Source organism: Patagioenas fasciata, chromosome 6, assembly GCF_037038585.1.
Source record: "Patagioenas fasciata isolate bPatFas1 chromosome 6, bPatFas1.hap1, whole genome shotgun sequence".
NCBI classification, from domain to species: Eukaryota; Metazoa; Chordata; class Aves; order Columbiformes; family Columbidae; genus Patagioenas; species Patagioenas fasciata.
Genome location: NC_092525.1, coordinates 30,072,158 through 30,093,782, shown reverse-complemented (window position 1 = coordinate 30,093,782; position 21,625 = coordinate 30,072,158). Strand labels below are relative to the sequence as shown.

The following is a 21,625-nucleotide window of genomic DNA, read 5'->3' as shown; positions in this document are numbered from 1 at the left end:
TCAGCTGTGCGTAATATCTGCATGCAGCTCCTCTAGCTGCTATCAAGACCATATCAGGTCTGGTTTACCACCCAGACACATGACTGGCCAGGGTATGCATGTCCTTCTGGTTTTTTTTCACTCCAAAGTTGAAATACTGACTTGCTTGCTTCCAAGGAAGCAGCAGTGACCTTGCCTCAAGGGTCTGCAGGAGCTTACCTGGCTCCACCAGCCTGTGCTGAGGGGCCCTGCTGGCCCCACACTGTGAAACTGGAGTTGCCAGGGTCCCCCTGCCCCAGTTCTGCTCCCACAGCCAGAGCTGCTGCCTTCCCCTGGCCCCACTGCCTGCCCAGCAGGCTCTCTTCTCTGCACCGTGTACCCCCAACCTTGCGCGCTGTCGTATTGTCCCACACAGCCCCATGTGTCCTGAGCCAGGGAGCCAGGGCGGGCAACCTACAGACAGCTTCCCTTCCCACGCTGGACACCCAGCCCCCAGGAGCTGTGCACTGAGCTACCTTCCCAGTCAGTCCAAGACCTGTCACCAGGTGTTCATCTCAGCTCCAAAAGCACCAGTGGAGTGAGTCAGCAAGGACTGAAATGCTCCCATTTCTCCACGAGGCATGAGGAGAGGCTGTGCTGAAGCGCCCGTGGTCTGCCATAACACCCCTCTGAGAAGCATCCTCGGAGGAGGTCAGCATGGTGTGGTACCACGAGAGGAGGATGAGCTCACGCCGTGCCGCCTGTCGTGTGCAGCAAAAGCCCCGTCTGTCTGTATTACCCTTTCCTCTGCGGAGATGTCATCACTCTGACCCGCAGCCCCTGAGGAAAGCAAACAAAAGCAGGGAGGGCAGAGCAATCGTCAGGTCCCACTGAAGCCCCAGTGCAGCTCACCATCATTGTGTGTGGTGCCTAGATTTTCTGTCACCAACGCAAGATAATTAATTAGATTTAGACTAGATGAGAATACATTAGACACAGTGAGACACTACCTTCCTGCCTGTCCATCCTTGGAAGAGCTGGGCACAGTTTCTTTCCTTATGCATATTCCCTTAATAATATATTTGTCACAAGGATTCTTCCTACACCCATCTGGCATATAGATATTTTTCCAAATTTGTCGGTTTTTATGTTCCAAAACCTATTTTACTTCAGATGCTTTCATAATGAAGCAGCAAAAGCCTGCCAGAGCTTGATATATGGAGCAGAAATCACATCTGTGCCAGGCTGTTTTCTAATCAGATAACGCACTGAATACCTGCAGTGCTTTTATTTCTGGCCTTTGAGTAGATGTACCTGGGTGACTTCTGGTCCTAGTCTAGCGCTGCATTGAAAATTAAATTATGAAATACCATTCTTAATTTTAGCTTTCAGCTAATTTCATGCTTTTAAAGCAAAAGAACCATCAGAATTGCCTAGTGGCCCTCTGCACAACACAAACCTTGGAAATTCATTCTACAAGTTGTGCATCAGCCCAAAAACCTGTGCTTGAACCAGAGCATGCCTTTCAGAAGGGCACATGCCCTCATTTCTCCTTTTAATGCTGTTATTCGCACCACGTAACTCAGACATCTGCTATGAGTGAGCACTGGAAGTGGTCAATAAGGTGGGGACTTCAATGAGTCTATCGGGCCACAGACAGAAGGAGAAAAAGAGTTGTGATGTCCCGTTTTCATCAACACTATAAGTCTGTGGTGGTGCAAGGAATTTCACTGAACCTGACGGTCACAGGGAGGTGCTTCTACTTTTCTCCAAGCTTTCACCTGCCCTGCTGTGGCTTGGCTCCTAGCCACTGCCTGGCTCCTCTGCATGCACACAGCCATCAGGCGGGATGGATTCTGCAAGAGATAATTTCATCTGAAGCCACATTAACTCCCCAGACACAGCGTCTGCTCCTCATGGTACATCCCAGGAGAGGCTTCTCTGGCACAGCAGAGACAGGAAGGCTGATGGTTTGTGGCACTCCCCTATGCCAAATCCCAGGAGAGAGTTCCTCCTACTTTGAATTTCCTCTCTTCATATAAAGCAAAAGGACAATCTGAGGCATTGCTCTCAGTATAGTTCAAAACACAGTTTGAAGTGTGAATTTTTCAATATTTGAAGCTTTGGCTTTTATGATTTATTTATTGATATTCCAGAACAAGCATCACAGAGTGTAGCTGGTGCCTATTCCAAATACAACAACAGCCAGTGAATGAATAGCAGTATTTTCACAGACATTTCGTCCATTGCTATGCAGATAAATTTAGTGTCTATATAATAAGCCAAAGATACCAGCAGATAAGATGAAGTATTTTGGAGAAACACTAAAAAAACCCCTGACTTTGTAACATAATAGTTCATATTGTTTCATTTCTGACAATCGTACGTAGTTTATGAACAGAACCTGGCTTTATAGCGGGTGTGACTCAGGCGTAGGAGGTGTGCAGGGTTTGCTGTCTCTTATCCCTTGAGTCCACCTTGTAATATTGCTGGTATCCGTGTGTAACAGATAGTGTTGTGCACTGGGCTGGAAGATAATAAATAGATGTGAGCTGATGATTTACAAGAGGGTGCTTGGAACTCCTGGAACCACTAGGGAAGGGAAACTGTGCTGGTACAAGGTTGTGCTGTCAACCTCGCAATAGTTTTTCCTCTCTCCTGAGGGCAATTTCTCCAAGATGTAACTTGCTTCCTGCCTCATCATCTGGAAATTCACAAATCAGAAGAATTGTGGTTAATTACTAAAATGGCTGATCCATAGATTCTTAGCTGTCAAAGCCTAGGGGGGGAGGGGTTTAATTGTTGTTTTTCTCTGAAAGGATTTCTCCTAAAGTGGTGGAATAACTCAAATTAATGAAGATTGCAAATAGAAGACTTTTGTGATTATTTCCAGTTGTTGAAAGAACTGCTTATTTAAAATGCATTGCTTTTTTATGTGAAGAAACTTATATTTCTCCAAACAGCCAGAATAAATTTAGCCCTAAAACATTCATAACAAAGGATGAATGCATATTCAGGCTAACACTGTATCTGATCTCTGATCATACAGTAGTTAAGTTACACAATCACAGTGATTTATGGTACTAAACTGTGGAGCCTCATATCTGCAGGGGTGTGGGTAAAGGGGTGGAACCCTCATCAATCAAAAGACTATACTTGTTCAGCATTGGGAAAATTAAGGCAGACAGTAAAACGCATGAAGTAATATAAAAAAAAAATGAAATCAGAATTTCTATTTGCATAGTGTTATTAAGCAATACGGCGCTGATCCACCTTTTCAAAAAGCTTGCCTAGAAATCCACTTATTACTTTGTACCACTTGATATATGTATTCTTCATATTCATGCTGAGGGTATTTGGAGAGTAGTTATATAATACACATACTGCCCTCGACTTAAAAAATAGGATTACAAATAATGGCCATCTTTGCAGTTTATTTCAAGACAGAGATAAAACAAGAAAGAAAAAAACACATGCAATTTTTAAGTGCAGATTTCTGCAAATTTCACTCATTTTATTGACAGTGCTTTTCTTCCGATTCACTAGTATCAGGTAGAAACAGTCGGGCATAACAAGGGGCTAGCACAGGGGAACCGTATTAATCAAACAATGTTTAAAAAAAAGTTTAATTAACTGCATATTTTGTAAAAGCCACATTTCATTACTGTTTGTTAGGAAGACGGAAGCATGCACTGGAAACACTAATTCTAATTATTACTTCAAGTAGGAGTTTTTGGCACAAGGTCAAAGAATAATAGAAGAATGTGTGAATCTGTGCTACAGCGCAGCAGTAAGACTAATCATTTGAATAAAGCCAGTTGCTTTTTCTTGGACTGTCTGTGTGCTGTTCAATGTTCTGGATGAATCTAACACAATCAGCCTGTTCTCTGGTGTATATCCACTTCCTGCTGACTCAGGGCAGCTTGCCTCTTCTGCCATTTATTAAAATGAAACATTCCTATTAAAACACCATTTTTCAGAAAGATGACCAAATAGATATTAGTAATTACATTATTAAAACTATTTTGTTTAAAATGAACTGTCACACTTGTGTGTTGCAAAGCAACACAAACAAATCTATTTCATTTAGTGAGAGATTGCTTTGAAGAGCTGGATTTCTTTCTTTCTATTAGAAGGTATTGCAGAGGGGATGTGATGTGTGCTCCAGGAAACCGACAGCTTTTATAGCTATTAGAAAGGAAGAATACTGTTTCTAGTACTCTCCATGGCAAATAATGTATAATTCATGGATTTCATTAACATGCAAATATGATCCATGGTCTCCTATGTTTATATCTCCTAATAATCTATTAATGGTTTTAAAAGTAAAGGGTAATAGAAACACTTTGTACGAGCAACATTTACTCATGGTTCTCTCTGTTTTTCTCTAATTGTATAGTATAAGCAGGTACAGAATTAAAACAGAAACAAGGGAAATTAATTAACCTACGATTATCAAATAAATATTTATTGAACATAAGTTCACACGCCCAATAAGCTGTGATTCTGTAGTGAAAAACCCCATTATCATTAGATGTCAATATGCCTTAGAAAAATCTGTGCTGAAGGATGGAGTGGTGCTTGTGTCACAGCTATGGCATGAAATGACCCCTAGATTTGGAAATAGCATTTGTACTGGGATTTCAACACCCCCATCAAAAATGGGTGGAACAAGAAAACAAAAAGGATCAGATTAATGTTGAGGACTCAGACTTTTACAGTTTTCTTTGCAATAGCAGAAGGATAGGTAAGATTTCATCCTGATGCAACCTTGTCTGGCATTTTTAGGATCAGCTATTTTCCACTTCCATATTCTAACCGAAACTATAGAGTTGTCAGCCGGAAAAAAATGCCAAAACCCACTTCCTGCTATTGTCAGAGCAGAGTTTATACAGCATTGGCGGGCAGATAGTTCCAGATTTTGATTTTTTTTTTTTTTTTCACGCTCTGAGCACTTGCTGCTTGCAGGTTTGCCTGCTTTTCCTCCTACTCTGCAGTGCTGTCTCTGTGCCATTGGACACCCCCCCCTGCTCCCGAGTGCTGCCGCCCTCCCCACCACCCCCTGCGTGTTCGGTACCCCAGCCTCATCGCCCAGCCCCCCGCCCTTCCATCCTTTCCCGCTCTGAAATGCCACAGAGGGATCTGCCCAGGTAGTGATTTCACTTCTGCTTTTATCATAAACCACACAAAGAGAAACAGTGCAAGACATGGGCACATCTGCTCTTTGTAAAAAAATACATATAAAGCAATGGTGCTGTAGGCAACAATAAACCATTTTAATCAACTAATGGAAAGAAACATCCTGCCAAGGACAGTTTCAATAATTTTCATATTACATCCCATAAACATTGGACAGTATTTTAGACCTGGGTCAAATACCTTTTCTCTGAGGCTGAAAGAGTTTCACTAAGGATGAGAAAAGAAAAAAGTGTCAATCCTCACAGCATCTCTCTTTATTTTTCCTCATATCACATAATGATGGGAGAAACAATGGACTTCTAAACATTTATTAACCAATAAATATTTGGCCTTTTTAAAAAAAAAGTACATATAAGATGTGGAAGCCACTTATTTTGCCAGGTACTTCCTTCTGATGATGCTGACTTCCAGAGAAATGAGAACAAATTACTTTGGGCTGGAAAACACAGACTGGACTTTCACTCAGCATCCTTAGCTCGCCCCCTCACTAACTCTTCAGCCTGCAGATCCTGACCACGAGCTTGTGGCAGTATTTTTATCTTCTACTATGATGACCTTTTTTAGGTTAACTGTGACTAAAAAAGTCAGTCTCTTCTCTGCACTGTGGTATGTCACAAGCCTGTTACATCTTCCTTCTCTCTGAAGCACAGAAGAACACTTACACGCTTGTAATCCTACAGCTGTGTGAATTTGGGAAGCTGGGTGGTGGGTCTGCCAGGAAAGAGGCAGTTCAGGAAACAGTTTATACACTATTCACATTGACCTATACATGTAGAAAAGAAAATTATTTGTTTAGTAGAAGCTACCTGTCAGTATAAAAAAAACAAAACACTATCACATCCACAATGCAAATGCATCAATTTTACACAACAAAAAAAGCCTGTTGGTATATACACTTCACAGTTCATTACGAGTTTCCTTAATTAAATGAATGTAACAAGTTGATTAGACTTTAGAAGCTCTGAGAAAAGTCAGATCCACTTACACTGAAAAGTCGGACTCAAAAATAAATTATGCACAGTTGATTAGACTAAGACAAGCATTTCTCAAACATTTCTCAATACTTCAGAAAAAGTGACATATTGAACTCTATTTTACTGTGAGGCTCAAAATGGCAATTAACAGTCTTAAGCTGCATATAAAACCCAGTATGAACCACGTTTACAAGAACATTGTGTGTGCATCAAATTACGTTATCTTTGGTTTGAAGAACTTAAAAATAATTGCCAATAAGTATTCATGTATAGGACCAGTTTTTTGAAACAAGTTATTTTAATTACTGCTAGTGTCAGGAGTACGTGCAGGCAATTTTATTAGATTTAATACGTTTAGTGAAGCTCCCTGAACTGTAGCTGGCTTATTTCTGTACAGGATGAAATATTAAATATATCTTTATTACTCTTCCTTTCTAATACTGTATTTATTTGTATGTGAAATCCCAACATTTGATGCTTTTGTTGCTTTAATAGAGAATATATCAGTATGAAGCAGAGTTATATATTATAAAAAATAATCTAAACCTCATGTACATTTGGGGGTTTGTATACCACACTTGTAACATAAGCACCCATCAAACTGCACGCCTTTAGGTCCCTCCACATTTGAACCCCCTGGTGTTTGAACCTGGTGTTTGAACCTGGACCCTGATGTAGCAACGTACAGGAGCTGTTCCATGAACGGATGTGGCTGGGAATAAAGGGAGAGGGGGGGAAGGTCCCTAAGAGGTGAATGTCTTGGTCCTGAAAAGTGATAGAAATCCTTACTGCTTTTACGTCATTCGGTTTTTCACTTCTGGCAACATTTTTCTCAAATATGGTGTTTCTCAAACCCTCCACGTCCATATTATTAAAAAAAAAAAAAAAAAATCAAACAAATTATATCAGCAACTCTGTCATGAAATGATGCTAAGAAGGTCATTTCAAGATATCCATACATCCATGCAATGTCCAACGTTGCAGTGACAGTCCAACCATACAGAGAACTGCCCAGCCCGTGACACACCAGTAGGTTGTGCTACAGCTGCCCAGCAGGCAGGTCCCTGTCCTTCCTGGCACACGATGCAGTGAATGAGCCCCAGCACAACGCCATTGCCACCAGCCCTGCGCCCACGGGACTGGCTGCTCGAGGAGCATGGCAGTAAAGGTATAACAACGTGGCACTTCACAATATGTCACATCACCTAACTCCAAAGGTAGACAAATTCCTTAATATGCATTATCTTGAACTTGTCAATCCCATGTGAAGGTTTTAGAGACATCTGCAAACAGTCTTAATTCACGGAACACAATACTTATGCACTTTACTGGTGTGATATAAATTAGCAGTTTCCCACTCTTCATTGCCACAATAAATCCACACAGAAAGAACTGTTGGTATATACAACATCAAAGAGCCTGAAATAGAAGTAGTGAATTGCAGTTATAAAAATAAATTTCTAAAAAGAAGAGAGAAAAGGAGACGAATGTTCTAATCTTACCTTCATCATAATCTTATTAGCATTTCTCAGTGAGTAGTTCAAGTATCAGTCTATACTCTTATGAATCTGTCTCATAAATATGTCAAGTGCAAAGTATAGTTATTTTAATAGTCTGTGTTGGTGGGCCATCATGGATTTAATTAAGAGACAACTAGTGTATGAAATATGACACAAAAGCACCAAACTAAACGGAGAAGTGTTTTACTGCAGATTTAAATCAGGGCCACAGAAGCAATGATGATCTGGCCTTAGAAATTCTACTTAAATTTAATTAATGCAGACCAGCACAGACCTGTCCATATAGGAACAAAAAAATTGAGGCATTAAAAATAATGATTTAACCTATACTGTGTTATTTATAAAGACATTTGCATTATCTCCAACTGCATTATGTTATTTATAAATGTGTGTTGGTTTGTGGCTCTTAAACTAGTTTTAAAAGGCTGGAAATGAAAGTCCAGTAAAATTGTTAAAATATTACTTTCAGCTACCCCTTTTTTGTGATGTCTCCAAAATTAAGCCTTTATTAAGCTTTCTGCCTTATTTTGAAGGGTGTCAGAATGCTAAAATCGTTCTGCTACAAAATTGCCAATATCTCTCCAAGGTTGCGATGAAAACTGCATTATTTTCCACCTAAATCTCCTCTTTCTCCATCTTCCCAAAAAGCAAGACTATAGTCAGCACCGTGAGCATGCAGCATTAGATCTTCAAGCACTGCACAGTTGTCCCTGCCATCATTTTGGAGCACTGTTTTGACTTCATAGGAGATTTGGCAAGATACGATGTTTTTAAGAAGCAATGAGTTTAACACCATTTTAGAAAGAAAGAATCCAATAATTCCATGAAACTATTCCAATATCTCAATCCCATCTTGCAAAATCATTGCCTGACAACAACCTGAGCTGCACTGCAGTTGAAAGCAAGGCTTACGATTGATTACTAAGGGCACAGAAGCAGACTCCGAAAGTATACAGTTAAGTATATGCCTGTCTGGCTGTAAGAACTGATGCCTTAGTCAGCTATAGGGACTACAACTATACATTATTTTCATGTCTATTTTATTAATCTGATCCAGCTAGTACTAGCTACTACATGTTAACTTGCTCAATTCAAGCGACTTCCACTCATTGAGATTAGAATAACCTTTAATTAGTTAGTTGCTCTAGCACACAGGTAAAGTATTCATAGGTTTTATTAACCTTTTATTACTTAAGGAGAAGAAAAAAAGCAGTGGCCAGAAAGAATCATTAAGTGATCTTCATCCCTGTTTTCAGAAACTCTGAGCTGTGGACTCGAGCTGCTCTCCAAACACCATAATTTGGACTGCCAGGAATGTAATAAAAACTGTAAATTGACACAAAAATGAAAGTGCTTGGGAGAAATAAATTCATAACTACTTTTATTTTTTGGTGAAGAAAACATCAAAGGTTTGCAACTCAGCCTGGAAGGCAAAAATGGATAAAAGGATAGTGCCTATAGTTTCAAAATATTTTTCTCTTTAATGAACAGTTGAAAATATCCATAAATCTCTCACAGTATCACTGTATTTAAAAAGCAGTCAAGTCTTTTGTGCCTGACATGTTTATAGTAAATCTATTCTCATCTGTCGTGTTTGCATAAATTGTCCAAAAGTTCATCCTGTCTTGGCTGTCTTTCAGTATTCATTAGTATTGAAGTCATTTTTGGAGTAAATGAAGGGAAAAAATGCCCAGAAATTGAAATAATGCATAGAAAGAACCAGACTTCTGATGACTAACAAGAACAAACACAGCTTTATTCAGCTAAATTCACAGAAATCTGTTTCTTATTGCCAGGGGTGAACTAAACAGTATGAGTTGTGTGTGCAAGTGCGTAATAAATAAATATAGGCAATCAGGATGAAATTCTCAATAATATATGATAAGGTCCCAAATAGGTATTTATACGGACACCTAACTAATCAAATAGCTCCTGTCAGAGGTCTGCTGTGAGACATCACCTGGATTTAGCATACCTTTACACCTTCCTCTGATCGAATCACAGTGCAGAAACACACTGTCAACCCCAATCTTTCAGCTTCTTCCTCAATTAAGGAGACATCTACAACAAAAATGAAGAAAATAATATTGAAGAAGTACTGCCATGTGGGTACAGCCTGAAACAGGGAGCTGGCTGAAATCCCTGGGGAGGGATGGAGAGAGGAGAGGTGCAGCACAGCAGAGAGCCCCCATCTTCCCATGGGAGAGAGGGCTGGGGTGCCCCCAGCCTCCAGGGCTCATCCTGGTTTGGCTGTCCCCCCAACTTCAGGTTTCCACAGCACTCACAACCTGGCCCTTTGGTCTCCCAGCTACAGTGGTTGGACACCCCCATGTCCCCAGCCTGGTGGGTGTTTGCAGGAGGCAGCGCAAGTGCGGCCCCCTGCCCATCGGCAGGCAGGAACAAACACTGAGCTTTCATCTTCTCAACAAACACTCCCAAATTCAAAAGCTTCCACTCAGAAATAATTAGAGCTACTTTGGGCGGCATTGTAACTGAAGCATCTCAACAAATTTTAGGTTACTTTTAGCACAAAATATTCACTCAATAAAAAGCGCTGAAGATCAAGGACATCATTTGCTTAGTGACTCAAGTAATCAAGAGGTGAATAGATAAGAAACAACTGTACAGCTGCATCGCAACTAAAGAAACAAGGGAAAACAGAACTTTGCAGTCTAGACTCCCATGGAATCAAATCTGAAGATGTGCAAGGAAAAATCTACCCCAGTCTACTCCCTGGACATCATGTTCATTACCTTATAAAATAACAGGGCACTATATCTCTCAGCCTCAGGGCATATTTTCTGTGATTGCCATTAAAAGTCTTGTTGACAGTGGGGTTTGTTCACTGAAGCGCGGACATACAATTGTTTTGCAAACAGTTTTAGAGTAACTTGTATTCACAGAAAGCTACCCACACTTCTGTATCAAAAACTATTTGCAGAATTAAATATTTAACGAACAAGTTTGAGATCTGCAGGGATTAAATTAGTGAGATAATTAACTCAATATTTAAGGTTAATGTTCACAAGTAGGTTAATTATATACTTTCCCAAATTTCTGTTTTCATTTCACTCTGCGCATATTGCAGTAACAGTGAAAGTGAGACCACACTTGCAGAGAAGGCAGGAAAGGCAGCACGTATCACCAAAGGTATCAGAGACTAAATGCACACTTCTGAGGGAAATTTTCTCTCACATAGGTCTTAGAGCTTTATAATCTTCATGTTCCAGCAGTTTTCCATCTTTTAGGTTGAATTCCCTTGAATAACACTTCAGATCTGTATTTAAAAAAAAAAAAAAAAAATCCAACACATTTTCTACAAGGCTTGTGGGATTTCTTAGCTTCAAGACTTCAAGACTTCATACAGCTCTCTACAGTTAATTACAAAAGAGACTGAGCTTAGACTGAATTCAGTCCACATGCACAGATCCTATGTACAAGACTGCAGACCCAAAGCAATGTACAGAGCTGGAATTCCCCCTGATGGGACTTCAGTGACATTACTTCGTGCCTACTGCAATGAAAACAAGAGCAAAATTTGATGCAATTATCAGCAAGATGGTTGTAGAGAATCAGGCAGAGAGTCAAATATTACAATAAAGTTTTTTTAAGCTACTTAGTAGTTATTTGTGCAGAAGCAATAGGACATAGCCTCTGGATTAATTTACACAAAGTTATTTTGCAAACAAGTCAAGCCAACGTGAACATGGGCTCTGAGGAACCAGGAAGCACAGCCGTGTAGATGGTGCAATTCTCCTGGCCTTGTGTTCAGTGACAGACTAAGGCTGTTTGGAGGAAACATGATGAAGTTTTCTAGTAGCAGAGCATAATTTTTCAAATCATCTGAACACTGTTGCCTCTTCTGCCTGACAGAGACTGTCCATTTGTCATCTCCTCAGTGTACCAGAGCCCAGGGCCAAATTTCCCAAACCCTGACAGAGGGGTCTGATGGACAAAAATCCCAGATACGGAGTTGAGCTTCAAAATTTCAGCCTCTAAAACAAGTGAAGGCAAGAGCCAGATACTGCCAAACATTATGGTATTTCTTATACAGATCTTGTTTAGGCAGTACGTGTTATTTGTAATCAGTACATCCACCCTAGCAAACTTTACAAGGTTGCTCCCCTTTCTAAATAGACGAAGTGTAAGACACTGCAGGCCTCGCAGCCCAGCTGCCCTCCCCCAGTGACACACAGCCTAGTAAAAAGTTCATATATCCATTTTTAGCATCCTTCCATACGGGAAGTTGTTTCCATTTCATGTTCGATTCAGGGATGCTGAAGGCATTGATGTTGGGGTGCCCATGCTGATGAACCACCTGGGCTCATGTTCTGCCCCCAGACCTCCTGCACAGTGTCATCATCTGTCACCACAGGGTGACGGGCAATTCTTGAAGATGTCGCGCTACCCACTTATGCTAACACAACCCCTGGTGTCTTTGTCCTTCAAAACAGGGTCCATTTCTCCCCAGGAGGAGGGTATTTCCTGGCTTTTAAATTACATCTTCTCCTTTTCCTCATGTTGACTTTGGGCCCTGCCTTTCCTCACACAGAATCCTCAGGAGAGCAAACACTGGTGGCCATTCGCAGCCTCGTCCAGGTCCTTGTTCCCCTCGAACACGGGGTCATAAAGTTGTTGTTGGAGAAGGCCAGCAAAGCCATCACTCTTCAGGGGAAGAGGGAAGCCATGACTGTAAAGGACAGTTGAGTAAAATGGTTTGTGCCAAATTTTCTCCTCCTTCCATTTTGCTGAGCAAAGGATGGATCTGGAAGTCTTATCACTATCTACAGAAGATGTGCTTTTATATACCGCTACGACTACAAAAATCAATCTTGTGAGCAAAAGGATTTGCCTTTTAAACTAGAGCTAGCCACAACAGCTGGCTTTCAGGTTGTGCAACATAAGAAACTCACATCACGCTATGTTGAAAATTTGAATTGTTTTCTGATTTTTTTAAGCTGCAAAATTTTACCCAGCTTTATATTTTTTAAAGTTTACTTTATTTTGAATTTTTAGTTTTATTTCAGTATGGCGCTGTTATTTGCTAAATTATTTGATCATTTTGCCACAGCATTACAAAACACTAGCTTGCTGACGCCTGCTGGACCCTGCTGATAAGGAGGCTCACAATAAAGAAGCTGGTGAATATCAGTCTCTGTCCTTTCGAAAAATTAGTTAAAGTAATTTCACATTTTTACTTTCCCAAAAAGACACTGCAACCATTTCTCTTCCTCTCTTATTTATTGTTCACCCCACCGCAACATAAACATATGCTTCTCTATCCCGCTTACCTACTGCCACAGACAGAGCCCTCTCTGTGTCATTTCCGTGCTGAGCACAGAGGTGGGGATGCTCTGGGCTGCACTGTATTTGCAACACCGACTGCTGTGAGTACACACACAAGTAGAGCAACTGATTCTTGAAAGGCAGTTAGATACCCAACCAGTAATTGTGTGCACAATTACTGTGATTACACACGTAATCATGGTCATTGTGCTTCCAAATGATGCATATGTGCTATTCTAAAAATTCGTTGCTGTATTACTAAAATTAATGGGAGCTTTGCTGTCAATTTGAATTGATGGAGGATCAAGCACTACATATTGTAGCAACAGACTTAATATATTCAAGAGCAAATGCATTTTTTGCATCCAAAATGCTAAATTTTCAGTGTGTATTGAAACAGTAAAAGAGAGGTGAAGACAGTTGCTTAGCATATCTAGGTATATATTCATTATGCATTCATTAATAAATGATCATTTTTGAATAGGGTTCTGGATTTGATTCAAACTCCACAGACATTAAGAGGAAAACAGGGCTCTGGATCAAGACTTCTTCCTTTAATGTTTCCAATTAGCTCGGGTTATACAGCTGTGTGTGCATTAGTTCACGGCAAAATCCTTGCCTCTTGGCTGTCTTGTCTTTCAAGAGTTAAACAGGATTTTGCAAAGAAGATGCTGTGCGATACAGTAGGTATGGTGATATGTAGTATTTCACATCTAGTCTTTGTCCGTGTTCTAACGATGTGCATTAAATGTCTTACTATTGTCTCTTTTTCAGATTAGTTTACAGCCCTGTAGGTTCCAGCTGTTTTATTCTGAAACTCTAAAGCCCTATCACTAGGGAGTTCTGTGTAATTGCCCATAATATGCACCACATTATCCATTTCAGGAACTGTGCTGAAAGACAGCAGCAATAAGGGGTTTTCTAAAGGCAGTCTGGTTTACACTAATGGATCTAACAGGAAGGAAATGCAATTTGAAAGAAGCTGATGCATATGTTCTATTGTTGAATATAATGTTTGATTTAATTATTAACTGTCTGTGATGGAAAGTCAGATCCTGCTCAGTTCTGCTTACAGTTTGGTACTCTGCTACCAGTGAAAACAGACAAGATTCAGTCTAAGGATTTAAAAATTCTTTTTAAAATACTGGTATTTGTGCTTTTATAAAATATCAGCCGAGGAACCTCAGTCACCTGCTTCTTCCACACAGACTTGCTTTCTTTTATCAAGCTAAATGCACAATATGGAAGCCAACTCTCTTTCCGTTTTCACTTGTGTAAACCAGGAGACTGTCAAAGTTAACTATCTGCTGTAATTATTTAAATAAATATGATCCAAATAGAGTTCATTTTCACTGCTGCTCATGCAACAGACCCAAGTGAATTTTTAGGAAGGAATTAAAATGTGCTGGCATGACTTCACCTATCCTTCTTTTATCAGGGATGGAGGATTTGGCAGACAATTTCAGTCCAATTCTATAATTTGTGGTTTGTGATTTCTAGTAAATTGTTGCACTGTATTACAAAGGTCCCTAATTCCATGTGTAGATGTTAACACAGTGTAAGGAATGAATTCATTATGAAGAACTCTTACCTGAAATTCCATTATCCTTTCCTCACCATGGTGACTCCTATCAAACTCATTCATATAACATAATCTGGAAAGAAAAAGGTATTAATGCTAAACTGCTGCATTTTCAGCAGAGTTTAAAGGTAAAAATCATAGCTCTCCTGCTTGATTCAGACAAAACCAGCAGTTTAACAGCACTAGTAAACAAAAGAACTGAGCAACATAATTTCAGTTTTATATTTTGTATCTGTCTGGTGAGATTACCATCTATCTTAAGCAGATACAGGACTGCAGTTGAAATTAAACAATAGTAATGAAATTTGGATTTTGTCCAGAATTATCTTCATTGTTTGTGAGAGTAGCTTCCACATCATTATTTGATCCATAATTTCTCATCTTCCGTTAAACACATCTTCCTGCATGCGATGCCCACAGCATTAGCTCTGTGGGACACATCTTCCTTTGCAAACTCCAAAGGGATTGGTTACTTTTGTCAGGAGGGTAACAAAGAAATGAAGTTCCTAGGAGACACAACACCATGGCTCAAACACCTAATTGATTTAGACAGCTTAAGAAAAAATAGAGACCCTTTCCACAGCGTATCTGCATTCTCGGTGTCAGCAGACTTCAGTCAAAGACTATGAAAGAGCCACTGCAGCAAAATCCATCTCAGATTCATGTGGAGACTTCTGCTTGTAATCTGTTCTCTGTTGTAAGGATCTGAGCAGATTTGAGGCTTTTTAAAAACCTCAACAATTTTGAATGTTTTGGTTTAGAGGAGTACCTGAGAGCTCAGATCAAAATACATCCAGACTGCTTTAGCCCACGACTCCCATCAGAGCAGATTTCTGCTGGGTCTTTCCTGGGTCAAGAGCATCATAAAATCAATCTTCCGTAGGCTGCTTAAAGACTCCTGCTTTCAGCCTTGACAGAAACCAACAAATGCCAAGATGTGAAATTTCTTTCAAAAAGTTAACAAAAACCTGCAAAACAGGTACGAGCCAAGGTCAGCTCTCGTTCTGGCTAAAGCTTTTTCTTAGTTTCACTGTTACTCCTACTCCTAATTAAAAGTTTATTGAAGCACTTTGCATACTCCAGTGTATTGAAGAAGCAATTGTTGGAGTGAAAAGAGAAACTGTCAGTTCTGAAAATAGCTTGGACTGCTCATGTGTCATTCTCAGTAAATGCTGAAATACCAGAAAAACATGGCTCACACTGTGGATTGCATCAGATACCCACGCATGTATAAGCAACCCTCTCCCCACCCTCTTCTGAGGCTCATTTTTACAAAACACATGGTTAGAACTGAGTTGTGCTTTCTGCCATTGGTGTAAGCTACAATGGAGCAGAGCACAAAGGAAATTTATTCCCCCAGTGGATGTAGGATCTGCCTGTAGAGCTCAGTGTGAGAATTAACAGACACCTGTGGTAACCAGCACACTGCAGGGGAAGGGGGGAGACAGGCTGCTTCATTTTCTTGGATCCCCTGACCAGACCTCAGGTGAGGCCATAGACGTGCCGAGCATTGGATCATTTGCCGATCAGGAATGCAAGCTTTTCACCCAGGAGCTGGGAGCTCAGCCTCCCGTCTCAGCCCTGCCAGGGCTCATCCTGCCTGGCAGCCCCAGTGCACCTGTACAGAAAGAGTTGGTGCGACCAGCCTGCCCACCCCATCCCTTCTCTCCATGTGGCTCCCTGCTCTACTCGGGCTTTGTCTCCATCCTGAAATACCATCCTGTGTTTGCTGGCTAAAGCATGTTCAAGAGGGAGACTGAAAAGTGTTTCGGTGACTAGACAGAAGGGCAATTGAAAAAGGGTGCTGTGGGAATCATATTCATAGGGAAAAGGAACGGAACTCACACAGGTGTTTCTCCATTTCTGCTGTGACTTTTCTAGGCAGCAAAACAGGTGAGTATGCTGCATGCTAATCAGGAAAAAGAACATCTGAAATATGCATCTGCACATGAGCATCTGTGCAGAGTTCCTCCAAAACAGTTCTCAAGTGCATTTTTTTTTCCTGTGTGGGCCTCTTTAGTACTTAGTTGTGCCAAGAGGCTCATTTTGTATAGGTGGAGAGACCCCTATCCACCAGCCATCAGGGAGTGCTATTAATATGCAACATCTTGAATGCATGAGCTGAGTGACAAGCTGGCAGAGTTTGAGACTGTGCAGTCCAAGTTTGTGTCTCTCCCTGAAGAGGTGAAAAGTCCCTTCTAAAACTCTCTGCCAAACTGTGCAAGAGATGAAAGAAAGGAGAATGGGCAACCTATTTTTTCTGCTTCTCTCTTCCTAATATCTTCACACTATCATTTCTTGCCCCTGACCACAGTTAATGTGAACGACCGATTTGAGATAGTTTGCTACTGAACTTCAATATGAAAACAGAACACAATAACAGAGCTATTGAACAACTTTTTTTTTTTTTAACTGACTGTGGAACCAATCAGAACTATTTAGTAGACTTTTTATGCATACACTGTCTTTCGGATGTACATATCCTCTATCCTCTGAAACATCCCTACAATAGTGAGCTAAGTTGAGGTCTTGAATTTTAGGCATATTTGTACTTTTGTTTTGGTCACCTAGTGTCACCACACAAGTGTTAAGGAAGTTTTATAAGCAGTTTCTAAACAAGTTCTAAAAGAAGCAGTATACCAAATAATTTAATAAGCAATATTTCCTAGCACAAGGCTCAACTCAGCTAGTTTTTCAGCCTGACTAGGAAGAAGGGACACCTGTAATGTCTAATTATGAACTAGCTACAGTTTGATCTAGGAAGAGTAAATAGGTATTTCTTATTCTAAAGATGGGGAAGGGTGCAGCAGGAGCAGTAGGAATCTGACAGCCACCATCCCCAGCCCTAAAACAAGCTGCTGCCTGTGCCTATTCCCAGCCATTCAGTGGGGCTCGGGAGCTGGATTCTGCTTAAGCACACTACCTGCACCTGCCGAGATGTACACCTGTGCCCACCTGCACCAAAACACACAGGATTTTCACAGCATCATAGAATAGTTTGGGTTGGAAGGGACCTTCAAAGGTCATCTAGTCCAGCCCCCTTGCAATGAGCAGGGACATTTTGTTATCATGCAGTGTGACCATGCTGTGGCTTGTGGAACCAGTGCCTTAACACAGATCTTTGGCCATCACCAGCTGTTCAGCTTTGGGGTGTTCAGAACGAATTAGAGAAATAAAGAGTCAAAAATTAAAATTTGCTTCAGAATCTTGTGATAGAAGAGACAGAAGAAAACAGATGGGCCCGCATGTATCCACCCAGCCTAGCGGCAATGTCTGCTGTGTGAGCAGAGCTGAAACAAGCCCAGCCCAGAGACCTTTCCTTGCTGCAGCCATTCCCACCGACTCCATGTGGCCAAGGGAGGAATTGGCTCTCCACCCCTCTGTGGCAGTGTGGAGTTAGGATCTGGTTTTGCTGTACCCGATCCCAATCAGCCGGGGCCTCACAAAACATGAGTTTCCAACCAGCAACTCCACAGCAGCATCCTTGCTGGAGCCTGGCCCCATCAGCAAGCAGCTCCACGCCAGCCCGCACACAAAGCTAACAGGAACGGCAAACTGGGGTTTTCAGACACCAGCTGTTACCCTGGCATCATTGCCTCTCTCTGCGCATGCCTTTGCCATTCCCTGAATCTCTGCCTGCTGCACAACTCTTGGAATGAGTTAAAATGACTTTTGGGATGTTTTCCTCTTGCCTTAAAGGGCTCATCTGCTTTGTTTTTCCCTCAGTCACAGCAGAACATAGAAAATGTTCTACATGGAAAATGTGAAAAATGGTTTCTATGTAAATTGGAGGTAATGTCAGCCAAATTAATTTGTTAATTTAATGTCTAAAATCATTTTATATTCCCCATTTACAAATTTATATTCTTTCTTATGGGAATGTATTTTCTCCATATTCGATCCATTTTTTAACTGCTCCAACCATTTTTCACCATTCCACAAAGTAGGTTCATTTACAAATGATGCTTATTAATCAAGAGAAATTTCACCTCTTACTTCTTTTTATGAGCTTGAAGTCCTATCCCTTTTCTGGGAACATTATGTAGTATCTTATCAAAAACTCCTTTCTATTCAGGGATCAGGGCCCATAGGGAAGGTCAGAAGAATTCTGCCAAAGAAGTAAATTTACTAGCCACAATGCATCAGCTTGAGGAAAAAACAGTTACAGTCAGTGGAGTGATGTAGAACAACTACAAATACATACTTTTATAACACCATAGATAATATAACCTTGTTTAAAATTCTTTTGTGCAGATTTCTTAAAATTTAGGTGAATTATTAAGACTCTCATAAAATAGGCAATCTATTAATAGAATCGTCCATGCTTATGCAGGAGGGGCTAGCTACAAACTCTCTGTTGATACTTTAAATTTGGGAAATATTTTTTTTATCAGCTTGCCCATACAAATAGTGTGAAGATTTTCCAGGATAAGAGTCACCCGGGTAATTTAAACTTTTGGGCAGACACGTCTCTGTTGCTTAGCACATGTAACCTCCCCAGATCACAGACTGATGCTAGGCACAGGTCTTCCACAAAAGAGAAAATCAAAGCTTTGAATCATACATTCAAGAGCTACTCACTGAGAACTGACATAATTTTAAATAAAATTCCTAGGTATTGAATAAACACCAAGCAGCACGGATGCTGGCAGCAGAAGGTGGTCGGTACCCTGCTTGCCACCTCAGTACTGGCCCCACATCGCGCCGTGTCTGCAACAGGGCAATTCCAGCTGTGGCAGAGCCGGCTCGGGAGCATCCCCCAAGCAGACAGACAAGCTGCCTCCCGTGACAGGCAGCACCAACCCCTGCCCGCTGGAAAGGCCCTGCCTGCAGCATCAAGCATCCTTTTCCCAGGTACACTGTAGTTTTTGCTAGCTACGCACCTCTGCGTATTACCGATATCCTTACAAACATCCCGTGCTTTCTGTGAGCCGCAGTGGCCTCACACCAGAAGGCAGAATCGGAGAGAAAACATCTCCTCGGAATTAAAACACACTGTCTCAGCCCCCTGCTTGGCTTTCCCATGGGGCAGAGGCCCCCAAACACTGCATGTACCCACAGGCCAGGGGCTGTTTTAATGACACCAGATAGGCTCCACTTACCCTGCTGAAGGTGTCTTCTGATGCCAATACAGTGGGGAATAACTTTCCCACATGCTGACTGTCAGCAAGAAATATGTGTATTTCCTTAAAATAATAGAGTCCTGAAAATAAAAGGATATTGATTCAGGCTATCTTGTCAATCACAGGAAAAAAGAACAACCCAGCTAGTATAATATAAGGAGAGTTTGTAAAAAAAAACGTGCCTTTGTTTCTAAAGACTAGCAGATACAGCTGGTTTTAACGTTGGTTGGATAGACTACGAGATTCCAAAAATTTCATCTGAGATAAAATATTTTGCCAGAGAAAAAGCAAGGCCAAGAGAACAACTTTTCCACTGGATCAAAATAAAATGCTTTAATCACAAACTTCATTAGTGCCTTTGAAGGCAACAGCAGGAAAAGCTGAGCAATGTGCTATGAAACTGGACTGAGCTTCGAGGGCACCTGGTACCTCTTGCCTTGTGCGGGTCCCTCAGCTGCTGTTGTCACTCGCATATTGCCCAGGTTCTTAAGGATGCTAAACTGATGAGATACGTGGTTGTTTTGAGATGCCACTGACACGAAAGATCAGCAGCCTTCTTCAGTTTGGGTCTTGCCATGCTCCCCAGCTCTTGCAGCAGGAAGGATGCCACCAGCCTCAGCCATGCTGCCTCCGCCAATGACCCCCTGGACCCAGTGTCCAGCACGAGCATTTGCTGCCAGCCCTGCAGCACAGGGGCTACTGGCACAGGGCTGCACAGACAGACCCACGGCACGCATGACTACAGAGCCTTTATATTAAACAGGGCTTCAAAGCTGCAAAAATATTAACACTCACCAAAAACATAGCAGCATAAAGGTCCTTTCATAGCTCTACACTGCTCTTGCCACAAGCTCTAAGTGCTTAGTGAGGAAGTGACCTTTACGAGATTATTGTTTATGATCTCTTGGTGTGTGCCAGTATAGGCACAAAGAGTATTCCAATTTATTTAAAAGGTTACATATCAAAACTGAATATGCAGTACAACTGTGTTATCACATTGTATAGCTTTTAAACAGGAAATCCAAACCTTGGCATGTATACCTTCTAGGCACTGGGGCTGGATTCCCTCAGTATCAAAACTAAAGATGGCAAAGTAACACGTAACAAAATAATTTATTCATTCTTCTTTTCTTGCTTATAAATTGTCTATGAATCACTTAGAAAACTCCCCAAATAATCCCTGGCTTTAAATTACTCACAAATTTCTTCCAATAAATATTATTTTAGCTTGCAGAATATTTTAACATGGGATTCAAGGAACTCAGCACCTTTGCGAGCAAAGACTGTTCACACTGAATAATTTAGTTGTCTGAGTTTCAGAAACCTGATCTGATTTCTTTTGAGCTGCACAACCCTCTTAGGGTACCTTATGCATCATAAACAATCTCCCCCTCCCCTGCTGCTTGTTAGAGGCACGGCTGTGCCTGCTCAGGGAGCCTGACCCAGCACTGCCCCTTACCTGCCCTCCACGCCACTCCAGTAACTAGGTAGGAAACCACTCCCCACCTCTGAGAAGTGTGCTAGTGTGTACTTCAGTTGTTTGCTCCCCAAGTAAGAAAGTGCCCTGAACCAGCCACAGGGAATGTGCCTTTCACTTGACAAGGTAAAAGATGAAGTCAGGACACATTTAGTCCATCAAAATAAGAGGTTAGACTCTTGTGCACAACATTGGAGAAACTCCCAAAACAAAAAACAAACTACAATTAGTAAGTCCATCTCTAGACTGCAGTTATTGATAACAACACCTCCCACCCCCTGCATGTTCAGCAGCACATCAGGCTGGCAATTACAGGTCCAAACCCTGCCCAGGGTGTTCACCCCCGCAGCACCTTTCCCTTGTTCGAGGATGAACTCCCCTTCTCCAGATGAGCCCGGGCGTCCTGCAGCACCTCCATGGGCTGCTCCTCCCAATGTCCCCCTGCACGGCAGCTCCATGGAGCAGCCAGGCGCCCGTCCTTCCTCTCCTCGTTTCTGGGAACACAA

General features: G+C 41.4%; 1 long non-coding RNA gene across 4 annotated transcripts in view; it reads right to left on the bottom strand.

Annotated features, from left to right (window-relative positions):
* Window positions 1–8,437: 8,437 nt before the first annotated feature.
* Window positions 8,438–21,625, bottom strand: part of LOC136103622 (uncharacterized) — a 37,432-nt gene continuing 24,244 nt past the window's right edge. For 3 of the 4 annotated variants that reach the window (XR_011739783.1, XR_010651649.2, XR_011739782.1), the window contains 2 exons: window positions 14,529–14,592; window positions 8,438–10,928 (listed from right to left, as the gene is read on the bottom strand). This is a non-coding gene — a long non-coding RNA (uncharacterized lncRNA). The remainder of the gene's footprint in view (window positions 10,929–14,528; window positions 14,593–21,625) is intronic. The other variant, XR_011739784.1, reaches the window with a different exon arrangement.